General features: G+C 44.8%; 1 protein-coding gene across 1 annotated transcript in view; it reads left to right on the top strand.

Moving 5' to 3' along the window:
• The window catches only part of LOC126202979 (putative fatty acyl-CoA reductase CG5065), a 141972-nt gene that overhangs the window by 82887 nt on the left and 39616 nt on the right, over window positions 1–19469 (top strand). The window lies entirely within an intron of this gene.

The following is a 19469-nucleotide window of genomic DNA, read 5'->3' on the forward strand; positions in this document are numbered from 1 at the left end:
CTCGGAGCCTGGGAACGAGAATCTCAGGTATTGGCGTGCTGCTGCCCCGAGCTTGTGTGAAAAGCGGCAGTAGGACGGTGCAACCACGAATAGGCGACAAGCTTGGGCACTCCCAGGCCTCGTCACAGGAAGTGAATGACCTCGGCTTGCGCACTCTCTAAGGAAGAATAGTTGATACTCTACGGCAGTTCTGACGACAGCTTACAATGATACTTCACGCACAAGTGATTCTGAGCATGCAGTTCAGCTCACAGACTTGAACATGTGACACTTCAGCAGACGACCGATGTGCCTTCCTATACTGACATAATTATGAGGGGCGTCAATAATTAATGCAAAACATTTTTCGTGAAAACAGGTCGGTTTTATTCAGCATTCCAATACACCATATTATTTCCCATTCTTTTGAGCAGAAAACCCTATTTCTCAACATAATCTTCACTCAGTGCGACGGCCTTACGCCACCTTACTGGGAGGAACTGTGTGCCCGCAGGATACCACTCTACTGGTCGACGTCGGAGACAACGTTATGCTACATCAATAACTTCCCCGTCATCTAAATATTGCTTGCCGAGGAGTGGGTCCTTCATTGGGCCAAACAGATGGAAGTCGGAAAGTACGAGATCGAGCCTGTTTGGTGGATGGGGCGGAACAGTCTAATGAAATTTTGCGAGATCATCCCAGGTGTGCAAACATGTGTTTGCTCTTGCTTTTTCAAGAAGAAGTGGTTCATTCGAATTTTTGTGGCGACGAACACGCTAATGTCGTTTCTTCAATTTCCAGAGGGTAGCACAGTACATTTTCGTCTTGAGGGTAGCCATCAAACAGAATAACCCCTTCAGAGTCCCTGAAGACCGCTGCCACGACTTTACCGGCAGAGGATGCAGCTCTGAACTGGTACCTCGCTGAAGGGGTAGTGTGACGCCACTCCGTGGATTGCCGTTTTGTCTCCGGTTAGAAGTGATGAATCCATTTTTCATCACCTGTGCGCAGGCAACTCGGCACGGGTGGTCCTTCGTTGGTCTTTATCTTCTTCTGTTAGACTGCGAGGAACCTTTGAGTACTCCAGCTGGTGGACGAATGTTTCAGCGAATGTTTCTGCGTTGTTTTTTTGCCAACCAAAATTGGGCGACAAGGGAATGTGTTGCATTGCTTATTGAATGCCCCGCGCACATTTAAAAGGGATCACAGAAATTGGGCCGAGTACGAATGGAAATGTGTTGCCTGGTTAGATAAATCACGTTTCTTGTTATATCAGGTCGATAGTCGTGTCCAGATACACAGTCATCCAGACGAAGGCTCTTACAGACATGCACGTGGCACGGACGCATCCCGATGGGGACTATATTATGCTATGGGGAATATTGCCCTCGACTTGCCACGGACCTGTGGTAGAAATCAAAGGCTCTGCCCTGGGTGATTATTCTTCAGAACCTACCGGGTTGTTTCATGCTTCATGCCCTCCCTAACAGCGATGGTATCTTCCAGCAGGATAACTGTTGGCTACAATCGTGCTGCAGTGCAGTGCAGTGCATTGCAGTGCTAGAATCGTGTTACATTGCTTTGAGGAGCTTGATAGTCAAAACACGTTGATGTGTTGGCCATCAGGTTCATCTCATCGGAAGAAATGTGGGTCGTTATCAGGCGGCAGCTCCGTGCCACAAACCAACTTCCGCAATTCACGAAATTTACGTAACCTGTGCACAGACATCTTATGCTGTATAAATCCGGAAACCTAGCGAGGATTTGTCGAATCTGCCACAGAGATTCGTTGCTGTATCTCGTTCCAAAGGATGACCAACACACTATTAAGCGAGTGAGCATAATGTTCCCTCTCGTGTGGGTGTGTGAGTGTGTGTATGTGTATGTGTGTATGTGTGTTTTAACACGATAATCTACGCGAGACGTACCACAGGGAGATGCAACAAGGACTGAACTGAAGAAAAAAGTTATTTATGGGACATCAGGAATAGAGTGATAGCACACGTTTTGAGGCATCGACGAATAGTTGGCCATAAGTGACCATGAATAGCTTCGCGATATCGCTGACAAAACTGGCTTTCTAATGTCTCTCGAGAGGATACAGTTCATGGACTCGAAGCACGTAAACCTGGGAACCTAACTATGACATATGGCAGTATCACGCAGCTTCGCTTATGCAAGTGAAACTGTAAGGGAAATCGACAGTGATCTATGAAACCCGTGAAGAAAAACTGTATAAAGCACACAACGTCACCTGGAATATCTATATGTCTAATTCCTTTGTGGAGTACCTATAACAAAAAATCTTTACCAAATAGAAACCTCGCCCCAATAAAACTATCGTTCTCCCAGGAGGACTATACGCAAGTGAGGCACATCATTATCCATAGCTTCAATGTTGTCGCGAAAATTGAACGATAGATCTTGCGAAAAATATTCAGACCCGAGATAAAAGATGGTATTTGTATTGTCAAACAGTCAAAAGAATTGTATTCAGTGACGGAACTATTTAGTTTCATCCTACAGAAAAGATTCATATATTGTGCGGACGTATGGTATGAATGGATGACTTGAGCAACCAATAAAATCATAAACAGGCCTGGAGAAGCCAAACACCAGTGACTAGCAGACGACAGAAAGAATGTACGGTCCTGTCACATTAATATTACCACCAGTTTTCGTTAGACGTCCATGTGCAGTAACCAATCACAGACGTCAGGTTGCAGAAACTAGCAGTGGAGGGGATATAATGCGTGTGTCGGAAGGATGGAGAGGGGGTAGAAGGGGGGAGGCGAGGAGAGCAGAAAACAGTACAATCGTTTTTCTTGTGTGAAAACGGAGTGATTTATCTGACACCCAAAACGGCATGATCTTTGGATCTCATGCCAGGGAATTTCCGAAACGGCTAAGTTTGTAAACTGCTTGCGAGCTGCCGTTGTTAAAATATACCGTGCATGGCAAAATGACGCCGAACTGGCACTGATGCAAGTGTGGTGCACCGCGAGCCATAGATGTCAGGGATGGGGTGGGGGATGGTTACGGAGGTGTATAAGGGCGAACAGACGAGGAGCTGCTAAGCAAATAACCTCCCAACGAACAAGGAGAAACAGACGAGGAGCTGCTAAGCAAATAACCTCCCAACGAACAAGGAGCTACCTACACAGTCTCCTCAACGACGGATTGGGAAACGTGCTGCTCATGGGCGTCCACAGCAGGCGCCTCGTTCATGCACACAAGCTGACTGCTGTTCATCGGCGACGGAGACTGGAATTTGGACGCCAGTACCGCAACTGGACGTCCACTATATGGCGCAGGTGGTCTGTTTAGATTATTCAAGTTTTATGCTTCATCGGACTGAGGGTCGTTGCGTCCACGACGTAAAATGTCTGAAAGCAAGCACCCTGGAAGAACCGTCGGAAGGGTCCAGGTCGGAGGGGAGACCGTTATAGTCTGGTTAACGTTCTCGTGGCACTCCCTGTGTAATCCCGTGCTTGTGGAAGGCAACACATGTATGCATCTATTTTGTGTAACATGTCCACTCTTACATGTAGTTTGTTTTTCCTCGTGACGATGACATCTACCAGCACGAAAGTGCAATGTGTCACACAGCTCGCAGTGTACAACTCCCCGCATTTAACCCAATCGAGAATTGAAAGACTACCTTGTTGAGTCTGTTAGCGCCATGCTCTTCAACCGAGGAACCTGGAGCAGCTAGCCACAGCACTGGAGTCGGTATGGCTAAACCTCCATATCTGTACTTTCCAGAATCTCATTGACACTCTTGCGGCACGTCCGGCAGCAGTCCGCGTTAAAAACATGGTTATTCAAGAATGAGAAAATCTCATTCCGGAAACATCCCCCAGGCTGTGGCTAAGCCATGTTTCCGCAGTATCCTTTCTTTCAGGAGTGCTAGTTCTGCAAGGTTCGCAGGAGAACTTCTGTAAAGTTTGGAAGGTAGGAGACGAGATACTGGCAGAAGTAAAGCTGTGAGGACCGGGCGTGAGTCGTGCTTCGGTAGCTCAGATGGTAGAGCACTTGCCCGCGAAAGGCAAAGGTCCCGAGTTCGAGTCTCCATCCGGCACACAGTTTTAATCTGCCAGGAAGTTTCATGGTTATTCAAGCTTTTGACAAGTGGACACATTAATGTTACTGAACAGTGTATTAGGAAAAGTCGCTGTTGATCCCTATATATTACTAAGACACTGTCACGGAACCTAGTACCAGTTACACGTTGCTTATCTACCAGTTTCGAATGGCAACAAAAATTTGATTTTTAATATTTCGTGTGGTTATTGACCGAATTTAAAAACTTCAGATTCTGCCATAATCCATTCATTAAGAGATATAAGTTTCAGTTAAAACTTTAACACATTAAGGCAAGTATTCACAAATGGCATCGCCTACAATCATCAGATATTTGAGAGCGAGAGCATTTAGCGACTTTCAACGAACTTTAAACATAATTTCAAACTTTTTCTAAACTTTTCTCGGTTGCATGCTTGACGTAAAATACACCCCTGGAAATGGAAAAAAGAACACATTGACACCGGTGTGTCAGACCCACCATACTTGCTCCGGACACTGCGAGAGGGCTGTACAAGCAATGATCACACGCACGGCACAGCGGACACACCAGGAACCGCGGTGTTGGCCGTCGAATGGCGCTAGCTGCGCAGCATTTGTGCACCGCCGCCGTCAGTGTCAGCCAGTTTGCCGTGGCATACGGAGCTCCATCGCAGTCTCTAACACTGGTAGCATGCCACGACAGCGTGGACGTGAACCGTATGTGCAGTTGACGGACTTTGAGCGAGGGCGTATAGTGGGCATGCGGGAGGCCGGGTGGACGTACCGCCGAATTGCCCAACACGTGGGGCGTGAGGTCTCCACAGTACATCGATGATCGATGTTGTCGCCAGTGGTCGGCGGAAGGTGCACGTGCCCGTCGACCTGGGACCGGACCGCAGCGACGCACGAATGCACGCCAAGACCGTAGGATCCTACGCAGTGCCGTAGGGGACCGCACCGCCACTTCCCAGCAAATTAGGGACACTGTTGCTCCTGGGGTATCGGCGAGGACCATTCGCAACCGTCTCCATGAAGCTGGGCTACGGTCCCGCACACCGTTAGGCCGTCTTCCGCTCACGCCCCAACATCGTGCAGCCCGCCTCCAGTGGTGTCGCGACAGGCGTGAATGGAGGGACGAATGGAGACGTGTCGTCTTCAGCGATGAGAGTCGCTTCTGCCTTGGTGCCAATGATGGTCGTATGCGTGTTTGGCGCCGTGCAGGTGAGCGCCACAATCAGGACTGCATACGACCGAGGCACACAGGGCCAACACCCGGCATCATGGTGTGGGGAGCGATCTCCTACACTGGCCGTACACCACTGGTGATCGTCGAGGGGACACTGAATAGTGCACGGTACATCCAAACCGTCATCGAACCCATCGTTCTACCATTCCTAGACCGGCAAGGGAACTTGCTGTTCCGACAGGACAATGCACGTCCGCATGTATACCGTGCCACCCAACGTGCTCTAGAAGGTGTAAGTCAACTACCCTGGCCAGCAAGATCTCCGGATCTGTCCCCCATTGAGCATGTTTGGGACTGGATGAAGCGTCGTCTCACGCGGTCTGCACGTCCAGCACGAACGCTGGTCCAACTGAGGCGCCAGGTGGAAATGGCATGGCAAGCCGTTCCACAGGACTACATCCAGCATCTCTACGATCGTCTCCATGGGAGAATAGCAGCCTGCATTGCTGCGAAAGGTGGATATACACTGTACTAGTGCCGACATTGTGCATGCTCTGTTGCCTGTGTCTATGTGCCTGTGGTTCTGTCAGTGTGATCATGTGATGTATCTGACCCCAGGAATGTGTCAATAAAGTTTCCCCTTCCTGGGACAATGAATTCACGGTGTTCTTATTTCAATTTCCAGGAGTGTATTTCACACATAAACTCATTTGTAAAGTAATCAGATGTTTGAAACTGTTATATATATGGAATTTCTATTCTTTGATGTATCAGGCGTTAACTGATTAACTATAAGGATCATAAGCTAATGCAAGATACACTCATAAGTTCATGTAAAAACAAGTAACAGGTGGCTGTCTGAAACTCAAAAAGTATTGTCACCAAAAAGACAGCCGATGCATAACAACAGGATAAAAACAATTTGGCAATATAAAAACAAGAAGGTTAAAGCTAACGGTTCCTACGTGCTCCATATTAAGGATAAAACGAAAAAGCCACAGAGGGTGTTTCAAAAAATGTTACAGGATTTGACAAGACTCTCGTGTACATGACTGAAGACACAAACATTGGGTAAATTTTAACTTACATATAGTTTTTGTTTCGAAAAGAATCATCCAATTTTCCAAGGATACATCTTTCACATGCTAGCACATACAACCTTCGGGTACTTTTTATAATCACGTTTAAGATCAGTTTCCTTCCACAAATGTTGAATGAGCCTTCCTTCAGACACACGACAGACCTCCAGAAGATAGTCAAGCTCGTCCCATACTTCAGACGGCACGTATGGAACCGCTGCATTCACTGCTGGTCAATGTGGCGTAGCTGTTCACCCAAAGTTATCCCAAGGGGTGGCAACACACAAGAGTCACGTACCATGAGACTATGCGAGCTTGGAGAAAAATGCTGCGATGCAAGACCATTACGCTTACGGCATATGTAATTGCTATTGTATATTAAGTCAGATCTCCGCTTGATTAGCATAGGCCTCCACAAGGAGGGGCGGGGGGGGGGGGGGATTTGCGAATCCCTCCCCCACTTGGAAGTACAGTGTTTAATTCATATACTGGGTGGATAACCGCCAATTCTCAGAAATATAGTAATTTTTAGCGTCACCTATAAAATGTAGTTCTTAAGGCATGGCACGTTTCGAAACTAAACACATTTTGTGTCGAAAATGGCAATCATACACTGTTGATAAGGATTGCGGGAACACGCGTATCAACGGCCTTTATGTTAAATCTGTTCTGATACAGGCATACCGTCGTCTTATTGCATGACTTCAGATCTTCGCTTCCACTGTAGGCAACAATTAAAATAAATGCCCGTTACCAGTGTACCAGTGTTTTTATTGAGGTACACAGGTGGCAGTTGTGGGTTTGTGAACGTTGTATTCAACGAGGTACAAGAAATGCGACATATGACTGCAGTGCAAGTGGCAGGGCGTTCTATTTGATCCAAAAAGCTTCCGGTCGTGCTGCTGCAGATGGCAGTGCCTCTCCATGTGTCATCCGTAGGTTGTGGACTCGTTACAGGGAGACAGGTCTGTACACAAGACGAACTGGAGAAGGTCACCAACGAATTACAGCCCCCAGGGGAAGACCGATTTCTGGCCATCTCGGCATGGGGGCGGATAGCGCCAGAGCACTGCTAGACATCTCTCCAGGCCACTGGAGCCGCTGTGTTCGATCAGACTGTAATGAACAGGTTACGAGAAAGGACCTTTCGACCCAGATTTCCTGTTCGAGTACCCCGCTTGACACGACAATATTTTGCAGATTGACTTCATTTCTGCAGTTCCCATGTCAATCCGCAACTTCGTCACTGGAGAAACGTGTTATTCACAAACGAGTCCTGATATTCTCTGATGCAAGGTGATGGCCGTGTTCGTGTGCGGAGCTAAATGCTGAGCATTACCTGCCAAGTGTTGTCCAGTAAATAGACAGATTCGACCAAATTTCTGTTACGTTGTGGGGAGGCTTTGGTCTCGGCAGCCATATGAATCTTGTTGTTGTCATTGTTCGCCTTACGGCTAGGCAGTGCATCGGCTAGATCCTGTTGTGTCATACTGTGTTGGCCATGAATTCCTTCTAATACCAGAGCTCATGTGCATGGTAGCTTTACCGCCATGCAGTAGACTGAACAGATCCTGTTGGACCATGTGATGGCTGCTGCTTGCGGTGTTGGCCCTGAATTTCTTTTAATGCCCTGGCACATCTGGCAGTCATTAGGAGGTACGTCTTGCGAAGCCTGGACATTGAAGTAATGGAGTGGCTGGTGGTGAGTCCCGACCTAAACACCATCGTGCATTGTATGACAGGCTGTTCCACCACGCACTCTCCAAGTACTCTTGTTGGCTGTCATTGAAGAATGTGAACGGATACCACAAGGTGACTTCTGTAGACGTACATGGAGCATGCGACGTAGAAGCGCTCACGGAGGGCATACACCTTATTTGAGTCCCCAGGATGACGAGATGAATGACTGTATCGACTTTTTCGTAAACGATAGAGGACGTAATGACGTTCTAATGCGTACTTAATTCTTGAAAGGTAAGGGTATAATTTTGTAACGTAAACAGTCTTCAATTATTGTTCAGTGGAGAGTGGTAGACGCCCCAAGTCATGTCCCTCTAATTATTTTGGGCGGTGTAGAACGGAGTAACGGCCAGACACGTTATCTGAGGTACACTTACAGGCAGTGACGTAATGGATGTAGAATATGAGGGTGCTGTATGTGTTTAGCAGGAGTTTAGTGTCCCCATCTTAAAGGAGTATGCAAAGCTGTATGTGGAGACTGATGTACGTCTACTTGTCGATGTAGCTGAGCAATTCAGAAGCGTTTGCGTGGCATGTCCATGCTGAATCCTAGCTTCTGGTGCATTTTGCCAGGTTTGTCGTGGCGTGGGATGCTACGCTCAGACACAGAAATCTCTATTAAATGATCTCCACATTATGTTTTTGATTGTGATATTTTAGGGGACTTTTTCAGCGTGTCCCCAGACATGCCAAGGTAAGTAGCTTGCGAACAGGTAAGTGTCGTCCCTTTCTTCATTCAGGTTACATCTCGTGGTTGCAGCGAAGCAATTTGTGTGGGCATGCCATGCAACAGTCTCTACCTACTGGAGGGTTTCGATGTCTACCTCGTGCAGACATCCACAGTTTATGACAAAATCTCGCAACTATGGAGGATGACTGTAAGGTAGGATACGTCTTGGAGGTAGATGAGACATAATGTGCACAGCGATTTGCTACTACGTCCTGAGTGTCAAGTTTTGTAGAATAGTGCCTACCCCAACCTGATGATAATACTGGGGGATAAAAAACAGTATATTTTGGATTACAGAAACCTCTAGCAATATCTCAACTTGGGGCGGCTGCAACTGGATCACATTCGCCCCGTTACTGCCTTTGACCAGAGTACCTGATTTAAAAAATATGTTGATATAATACGAACATGTGTATTTAAAAAATGCTTCTATTAGTTGATAAACAATTCAATTTTTGGCAAGACTGTGGAGAGAATCACGACATTAAATTGTTCACTCGTTGGTATGATGGTTAGGAAGCATAAGAATGAACTACCAAGACCTATTTTTAACAGGCTACTATCTTCTATGGAGAATTTGCGACTCTGAGGATAGCAAAGGTTGTGACAGAGTTCCTGAAACCTGGTTATGTTGATATGTGTTTACTAAACGTATCAAAACTCCACACATACTATTTTCACTGTGTGTTTCCACAACTCATTTTGTAATCCAAAGTAGCTTCATACGAACAAAGAAAAAACCATTAACTGTGTAAAGGGATGTGATCCATATGAGGTGACAAGGTGCTGTCCCAATACATTAGACATGTCTGGATATAAAGTCAACAAACCATATGGCATACTACCTGCAAATAATAAGCTTATCGGTTTGATGAGGGATGGGGCGAATCAGTTGCTGATGGTGGTGTTTATAAGCCTTCGCTCAAAAATTTACGCCTACTGTACAGGGTCAGGTGTCACTGTAAGGTGGGTCAAGGGTGTGCAATGCATGACCACAATAGCTCTCACTGTTGAAGGTTACTTGGCATGTCTGTGTGCTGGTGCAGATGATGCTTATCAATAAGGCATCATGTTAACTTTGAATCACGAGGAAGTGTGGTAAGTACTGACTTGAAGTCAGCCTGTCATGTTACGACCAAAACTGAGTCATTTGCGGGGACAGGATCACAGCTCTACTGTACTCGCACAGTGTGTGTGTTTCATTTTCTTCTTCGTAGCAGCAAGGCAGTACAAAATTCACATATCATTTTCCTGAGGATGTGTGCGAACATTATCTTGCTACGGGTTTTTGTAACTGGACGATTGTTCTTGAAGTGTTGTCCGCTTCACCCATTAGAGCCATTTCGGAAAGGGAACTGTCTGGCACTACGCTTGATAGGTTTAAAGACTGTTTAAAGATAAATGCAACTACTGTATTCCATACACAGATACTTATTACTGTGAACGCCTTAATTTCTAATGCATTTTCCTCTTGCTGCTAACCACCATTCTGTTTATCTGTTTATAACATGTGATTTCTTCCCCTCCATGAACCATGGACCTTACCGTTGGTGGGGAGGCTTGCGTGCCTCAGCGATACAGATGGCCGTACCGTAGGTGCAACCACAACGGAGGGGTATCTGTTGAGAGGCCAGACAAACATGTGGTTCCTGAAGAGGGGCAGCAGCCTTTTCAGTAGTTGCAGGGGCAACAGTCTGGATGATTGACTGATCTGGCCTTGTAACATTAACCAAAACGGCCTTGCTGTGCTGGTACTGCGAACGGCTGAAAGCAAGGGGAAACTACAGCCGTAATTTTTCCCGAGGACATGCAGCTTTACTGTATGATTAAATGATGATGGCGTCCTCTTGGGTAAGATATTCCGGAGGTAAAATATTCCCCCATTCGGATCTCCGGGCGGGGACTACTCAAGAGGACGTCGTTATCAGGAGAAAGAAAACTGGCGTTCTACGGATCGGAGCATAGAATGTCAGATCCCTTAATCGGGCAGGTAGGTTAGAAAATTTAAAAAGGGAAATGGATAGGTTAAAGTTAGATATAGTGGGAATTAGTGAAGTTTGGTGGCAGGAGGAACAAGACTTTTGGTCAGGTGATTACAGGGTTATAAATACAAAATCAAATAGGGGTACTGCAGGAGTAGGTTTAATAATGAATAAAAAATAGGAGTGCGGGTTAGCTACTACAAACAGCATAGTGAACGCATTATTGTGGCAAAGATAGACACAAAGCCCATTCCTACTACAGTAGTACAAGTTTATATGCCAACTAGCTCTGCAGATGATGAAGAAATTGATGAAATGTATGACGAGATAAAAGAAATTATTCAGGTAGTGAAGGGAGACGAAAATTTAATAGTCATGGGTGACTGGAATTCGTCAGTAGGAAAAGGGAGAGAAGGAAACATAGTAGGTGAATATGGATTGGGGGGAAGAAATGAAAGAGGAAGCCGCCTTGTAGAATTTTGCACAGAGCATGACTTACTCATAGCTAACACTTGGTTCAAGAATCATGAAAGAAGGTTGTATACCTGGAAGAATCCTGGAGATACTAAAAGGTATCAGATAGATTATATAATGGTAAGACAGAGATTTAGGAACCAGGTTTTAAATTGTAAGACATTTCCAGGGGCAGATGTGGATTCTGACCACAATCTATTGGTTATGAACTGCAGATTGAAACTGAAGAAACTGCAAAAAGGTGGGAATTTAAGGAGATGGAACCTGGATAAACTGAAAGAACCAGAGGTTGTACAGAGTTTCAGGGAGAGCATAAGGGAACAATTGACAGGAATGGGGGAAAAATACAGTAGAAGAAGAATGGGTAGCTCTGAGGGATGAAGTAGTGAAGGCAGCAGACGATCAAGTAGGTAAAAAGACGAGGGCTAATAGAAATCCTTGGGTAACAGAAGAAATATTGAATTTAATTGATGAAAGGAGAAAATATAAAAATGCATTAAATGAAGCAGGCAAAAAGGAATACAAACGTCTCAAAAATGAGATCGACAGGATGTGCAAAATGGCTAAGCAGGGATGGCTAGAGGACAAATGTAAGGATGTAGAGGCTTGTCTCACTAGGGGTAAGATAGATACTGCCTACAGGACATTTGGAGAGAAGAGAACCACTTGTATGAATATCAAGAGCTCAGATGGCAACCCAGTTCTAAGCAAAGAAGGGAAAGCAGAAAGGTGGAAGGAGTACATAGAGGGTGTGGTGTTACTGCTAGACACCACACTTGCTAGGTGGTAACTTAAATCGGCCGCGGTCCTGTAGTACATGTCGGACCCGCGTGTCGCCACTGTGTAATCGCAAACCTAGCGCCACCACATGGCAGGTCACAAGACACGGACATGACCTCGCCCCAGTTGTACGGACGACATAGCTTGCGACCAGACCTACCAAGTCTTCCTCTCATTTGCCGAGAGACTGACAGAATAGCCTTCAGCTTATTCCATAGCTACTACCTAGCAAGGCGCCATTTGTATCAGTGCTTATAGCTTACTACTATTCAAGAGATGTATTCCAACAAGAGAATAAAGTTAAGTATATTATTCCAGCTACGTACTTTTCTTCTTATTCATTAATAAGTCTCATGTTCCAGTACTTCACGCCCGTCTGCGTTAGTTTAGCGTGCACTTTCAGCCACTTCGATCTACAAGGTGTTGGCCCCGCTGCCGACACATCAGAGGGTCTATAAAACGGCGATGTACTTGAGGACAATATTATGGAAATGGAAGAGGATGTAGATGAAGATGAAATGGGAGATATGATACTGCGTGAAGAGTTTGACAGAGCACTGAAAGACCTGAGTCGAAACAAGGCCCCGGGAGTAGACAACATTCCATTAGAACTACTGATGGCCTTGGGAGAGCCAGTCATGACAAAACTCTACCATCTGGTGAGCAAGATGTATGAGACAGGCGAAATACCCACAGACTTCAAGAAGAACATAATAATTCCAATCCCAAACAAAGCAGGTGTTGACAGATGTGAAAATTACCGAACTATCAGTTTAATAAGCCACAGCTGCAAAATACTAACGCGAATTCTTTGCAGACGAATGGAAAAACTGGTAGAAGCGGACCTCGGGGAAGATCAGTTTGGATTCCGTAGAAATGTTGGAACACGTGAGGATATACTAACCTTACGACTTATCTTAGAAGAAAGATTAAGAAAAGGCAAACCTACGTTTCTAGCATTTGTAGACTTAGAGAAAGCTTTTGACAATGTTAACTGGAATACTCTCTTTCAAATTCTGAAGGAGCGAAGGGCTATTTACAATTTGTACAGAAACCAGATGGCAGTTATAAGAGTCGAGGGGCATGAAAGGGAAGCAGTGGTTGGGAAAGGAGTGAGACAGGGTTATTTCAATCTGTATATTGAGCAAGCAGTAAAGGAAACAAAAGAAAAATTCGGAGTAGGTATTAAAATTCATGGAGACGAAGCAAAAACTTTGAGGTTCACCGATGACATTGTAATTCTGTCAGAGACAGCAAAGGACTTGGAAGAGCAGTTGAACGGAATGGACAGTGTCTTGAAAGGAGGATATAAGATGAACAACAACAAAAGCAAAACGAGGATAATGGAATGTAGTCAAATTAAATTGTGTGATGCTGAGGGAATTAGATTAGGAAATGAGACACTTAAAGTAGTAAAGGAGTTTTGCTATTTAGGGAGTAAAATAACTGATGATGGTCGAAGTAGAGAGGATATAAAATGTAGACTGGCAATGGCAAGGAAATCGTTTCTGAAGAAGAGAAATTTGTTAACGTCGAGTATAGATTTAAGTGTCAGGAAGTCGTTTCCGAAAGTATTTGTATGGAGTGTAGCCATGTATCTAAGTGAAACATGGACGATAACTAGTTTGGACAAGAAGAGAATAGAAGCTTTCGAAATGTGGTGCTACGGAAGAATGCTGAAGATAAGGTGGGTAGATCACGTAACTAATGAGGAGGTATTGAACAGGATTGGGGAGAAGAGAAGTTTGTGGCACAACTTGACTAGAAGAAGGGATCGGTTGGTAGGACATGTTTTGAGGCATCAAGGGATCACAAATTTAGCATTGGAGGGCAGCGTGGAGGGTAAAAATCGTAGAGGGAGACCAAGAGATGAATACACTAAGCAGATTCATAAGGATGTAGGTTGCAATAGGTACTGGGAGATGAAGAAGCTTGCACAGGATAGAGTAGCATGGAGAGCTGCATCAAACCAGTCTCAGGACTGAAGACCACAACAACAACAACAACAACATGTGATTGGATATATGAAATTTTTATTATGTATTTTCAAATAAACTCAGTGTTATAAAAACGGTTTACTTCAATTTTTTGTATGTATGCATTATGCATAATACATACACACACACACACACACACACACACACACACAAAACACACACCCTTCCTTTTTCAGCGCTCTCTTTTTATACATCCTAGTCATGTACTTTTCACATCCATATAAAAGTTCGTGTTTTATACACCATAAAATCAGCCTGTGCCACATTTGTCTATGGACGTTCTTATATCTCTAGGCTTAGACTGCACACATGTACCTTTACACTTGTCTGTGCACTCCTCATCCCATGCATTGTGTTCACGTAGTTTGCACCATTGAGGACTGTCTTCGCTTGCAGTTGCCATCGATTCAGTCTGCCTGTGACTATCCACTGTGCACTGTACGTTCCATTACTTTCAGAACACTCAGTATTGTAGGTATAAACATTTTGCAGAGCCACTTGGTTTCATCATTATCTGGAGGACACTCCTGATACATCTCGCGGACTGATGCTGTATACTTCATGATGTGAATAGGCGATGGGAATGGGTCATTGCCTGTTGTCATCAGTCCCCCAATGTACTCCAGCTTGGGAACCAGATGGTCCAACTCTGCCTCCGATACTACCTTTGTTTTTCTTAGAATCTTTTCGATTTCTACCACCACTTCACAAGGCCTGTCTTGTGTTAAACCCATCATTAGAGGTTTGCCCCCAATAGGAGTTACTTTATAGATGCTTGCAAACAGAAATGGTTATTTGGAAATGATTTAACTTGCTGGACTCACTGCCAGCTCTTTTATACGCATCCTTCCCCCCTGTGGTTACCATTCCTACTTGACCTCGGTATATGGGACCTCTTACACGTGGAGATGTCGATGACCTCAGCCTTCAGGTGTCCTTGGCAGCTGATAAGCTCACATAATGACTATGGTTTCGGCTCCCTTTGTGTAAGAAGTCTCCAGGTCAAGATATAACATTTCTTCAGCTTCTATGATATCCAAAACACTAACAGGTGCGACCATGGAAAGTGTTTATTAAAAAAAATGGTCTGAGCACTATGGAACTTAACAGCTGAGGTCATCCTGCCCCAGGCAGGATTCTAACCTGCAACCGTAGGCCAGCCAGAGTGTCCGAGCGGTTCTAGGCGCTACAATCTGGAACCGCGCGACCGATACGGTAGCAGGTTCGAATCCTGCCTCGGGCATGGATGTGTGTGACGTCCTTAGGTTAGTTAGGTTTAAGTAGTTCTAAGTTCCAGGGGACTGATGACCACAGCAGGTAAGTCCCATAGTGCTCAGAGCCATTTTTTTGCGACCGTAGCGGCCGCGCGGTTCCAGACTGAAGCGCCTAGAACCGATCGACCAGTTCAAGATAATTTCATCTCCATCCTCGTCAACTTTAACCACGAGTAACTCCCTCGTTTCACATTAACCAAGTTTGGTGCAGGTGAATTTTGCATTGACCAGGGTTAAGTGCCAACATGATTGCAGTCCACTTCCATTCGGTGATGGTGCAGTTGGCCCAAGAAGTCGTAATCGATGGAACCAGCTTCTGTTTACCACTAAACAAAAACAAATATGAAAGTCTTTATCCATCCAATAAGAGAAAGAGATGATGGATTGTTAAACTTGCAGCGCTCAAAGTAGCCTGGCAGTGAACCAAGGTCGTGTTGCTGGAAGTCACTATATGAGTTTTATCCCACGGCAGTAAGTTTATTGTAAAGTCCGTCGATTTTATGATCGACTACATTCCTCTACGAGATTGAAGTCAGCGAGAAAAAGTATATGTAATGGCAGACTTGAAGTAACGTATTTAAAACTAGCTGAGTACCAAGTGTTGCTCTGGTGTGTATTTATTTCAATTTTATTGGTCCATTTCTTCCTTTCTCCTCTCCCTCTCCATTTCCTCTGTCTCATCCCCCCCCCCCGACTCTCTACCCATCTCCTCCTGTCCTTCTCTCCGTCCATGTGTTATTCTGGCTCTCTCTGTTACTCTCTCTCTCTCTCTCTCTCTCTCTCTCTCTCTCTCTCTCTCTCTCTTCCTCTCTCTCCTCTCTTTCACTTTCTCTCTCTCTCTCTCTCTCTCTCTCTCTCTCTCTGTCTGTCTGTCTCTCTGTCAATAGGTTACTCTCCCTCTCTCTGCCCATTTCCTCCTCCCCCGCCATTTTTCGCTCTCTGCCTTCCCTCATCTCTGGAACTGTGTCGTACAGTGACATAATTTTGTAGCGGCATACTATATATAGACGCTCTCTGCTAAATGTGTTGCGAATAGATGTAGTAGCAAAGAAGTAATAAACTCAAACGTCATGAAGTGCTGCTTGATACACGTTTTACTGCATGAACGGCGAAAATGTAGTAAGCGATAAATTTGTTTCCTTTCATGTTTTGAGGGGTTGTCAGCGAGAAAAAGTTCCGTAATGGTTTGAAATTGTGTAAGGTTTGCTGTTAGTCACTAGCTGCTATCGTTCTCAAGAACTGTATAGCGCACATAGTAGCTATACACATGCAACAAATAGTGTGGAATTGTGGATTAAACACATAGGAGGTTGTATAAGCATTGTATTCTATACTTTGAATCGTCTGACGCAACCATTTTCACAAATATGGTAAAGTTCAAAAGTGAAAGACTAAACAGCTTTTCCAAAGAGCAAAAGTTTCCCTAATTCCCATACATGGGACATTGTGAACCATAAAATTTCCGTCGTTTTTTGGGAACGTGAAGTCCATGAATGTCTACAAATGGTCTCTAGCCGAAAATAACCATTTCCATTCACTGATTGGTTCATTTGGGCCAGAGGGCACAGTCTATTCCATACAAACACAGTCCCCGTTATTATGGAGCCACCACCAGCTTGCCAGTGCCAGGATACGTAGCTTTGCCGGCCGCTGTGGCCGAGCGGTTCTAGGCGCTTCAGTCTGGAACCGCGCGACCGCTACGGTCGCAAGTTGGAATCCTGCCTCGGGCATGGATGTGTGTGATGTCCTTAGGTTAGTTAGGTTTAAGTATTCTAAGTCTAGGGAACTGATGACCTCAGATGTTAAGTCCAATAGTGCTTACAAGGGAACCTCCCCATCGCACCCCTCTCAGATTTAGTTATAAGTTGGCACAGTGGATAGGCCTTGATAAACTGAACACAGATCAATTGAGAAAACAGTAAGAAGTTGTGTAGAACTGTGAAAAAATAAGCAAAATATACAAACTGAGTAGTCCATGGGCGACATAGGCAACATAATGGACAATCTGAGCACAGGAGCGGCGTGGTCCCGTGGTAGCGTGAGTTGCTGCGGAACGAGAGGTCCTTGGTTCAAGTCTTCCCTCGAGTGAAAATTTTGCTTTCTTTATTTTTGCATAGTTATTATCTGTCCGTTCGTTCATTGACGTGTCTGTTCACTGTAGTACGTTTAGTGTCTGCGTTTTGCGACCGCACAGCAAAACCGTGCGATTAGTAGACGAAAGGACGTGCCTCTCCAATGGGAACCGAAAACATTTGATCGCAAGGTCATACGTCAACCGATTCCTCCACAGGAAAACACATCTGATATTCTATACGACACTGGTGACGGCATGTGCGTCACATGACAGGAATATGTTGTCGACCCACCTAACTTGTACACTTGGCGAGTGGGTAAAAAGATTCTTTTACCTTGCCCGATTTAGGTTTTCTTGTGGATGTGATAATCACTCCCAAAAAAGTGATGAAAACATAAGAGTTTGTCACATAAACAGAAAATAAAAAATCAAACTTTTCACTCGATGGAAGATTTGAACCAAGGACCTATCGTTCCGCAGCTGCTCACGTTACCACGAGACCACGGTGCTCCTACGTTCTCAATGTCCTTGATATTGCCTATCTTCCCATGAACTACTCAGTTTGTATATTTTGCTTATTTTTTCACAGCTCCGCACAACTTCTTCCTGTTTTCTCAATTGATCTGTGTTCAGTTTTTCAAGGCCTATCCACTGTGCCAACTTATAACTAAATCTGAGGGGGGTGCGATGGGTAGGTTCCCTTGTTAGAGCAATTTGAACGATTTGAATTTGATACGTGGCTTCGTGGGGGCTGCATCACACTGGAACCCTACCGTTTGCTCTTACCAACTGAAATTGGTACTTGTCTGACTAGGCCACGGTTTTACATTGGCTGCTTCGTGGGGGCTGCATCACACTGGAACCCTACCGTTTGCTCTTACCAACTGAAATTGGTACTTGTCTGACTAGGCCACGGTTTTACATTGGCTAAGGTGCAACCCACATGGTTACGTGCCCAAGAGAGACGCTGCAGGCTATATCGTACTGTTAACGAAGGCAGTCGCGTCGATCATCTGCAGCCATAGCAAAATAACATCAAATTTCGCCGCACTGTCCTAACGAATACGTTCGTTGTGTGTCCGACATTGGTTTCTATTGTAATCTCATGCAGTGTTCCTTTTAGCACTGACAACTCTAAGCAAACGCCGCTGCTCTCGGTCGTTAATTGAAGGCCGTCGGCTACTGCGTTGTCCGGCTGAGAGGTAATGCTTGGAATCTGGTATTCTCGGCACGCTCTTGACACTTTGCATCATGGAATATTGAATTCCTTAACGGTTTCCGAAATGCAATGTCCCATGTATCTAGCCCCAACTACCATCCCGCGTTGAGAGTCTGTTAATTCCCGTCGTGCGACCATAATCAAGTCGGAAACATTTTCATATGAATCACCTGAATACAAATTAGATCTGCGCCAAAGCATTGCCGTTTTACATTTTGTGTACGCGATACTACCGTCATCCATTTGTGTGCATATCGTTATCCAGTGAACGTCACGACTGATGCGAAAATGAACAGCGAAAATTTAGTAAGGGATAAAGATTTTTCATTTCATCATTGTGTAGGGAGAAAAAGTTTCGTAGGGGGTTTGAAATCATGTACAAAGTTTGTTGCAAGGCTGTAAGTGCTCTGGTTCTCAAATACTAGATAAATAAAATCTTTGTATTCTTGCGTCGCGGCCCATTTTCCTTTTTCAGCCCCACCCTTACCTATTCGGTAGGCAGGTGGTTCTTACATCCACAGTGATTCTTTCTAGGCAGTAGGTTACATGTGTACCATGTTTGATTAAAGTCGGCCATTGCTTTTGGAGAAGACGTGATAGATACATATGACATACATACATTTTTGTAATATGTATGAACATATATTTTCTTTTCGTGATCCGGTTTTAATGTAATAGAGGCTATACTATGTCCGTAGGAAGGATAAAATTATCAGTGAATACCCCAAAGGAATGTGTAATAATTCTGGAGATTAGTGTGTTCAAAGACAGATACACGATGGTTTTACAGATTTATTATTATATGAGTTCGTGATTTCCGTTCTTTCGGACATTTGCGAATGAAGAGATACCACGCGGTATTCGCAGCTGTGATACATATTATGTAA

The sequence above is a fragment of the Schistocerca nitens genome, chromosome 1, assembly GCF_023898315.1.
Source record: "Schistocerca nitens isolate TAMUIC-IGC-003100 chromosome 1, iqSchNite1.1, whole genome shotgun sequence".
NCBI lineage: Eukaryota > Metazoa > Arthropoda > Insecta > Orthoptera > Acrididae > Schistocerca > Schistocerca nitens.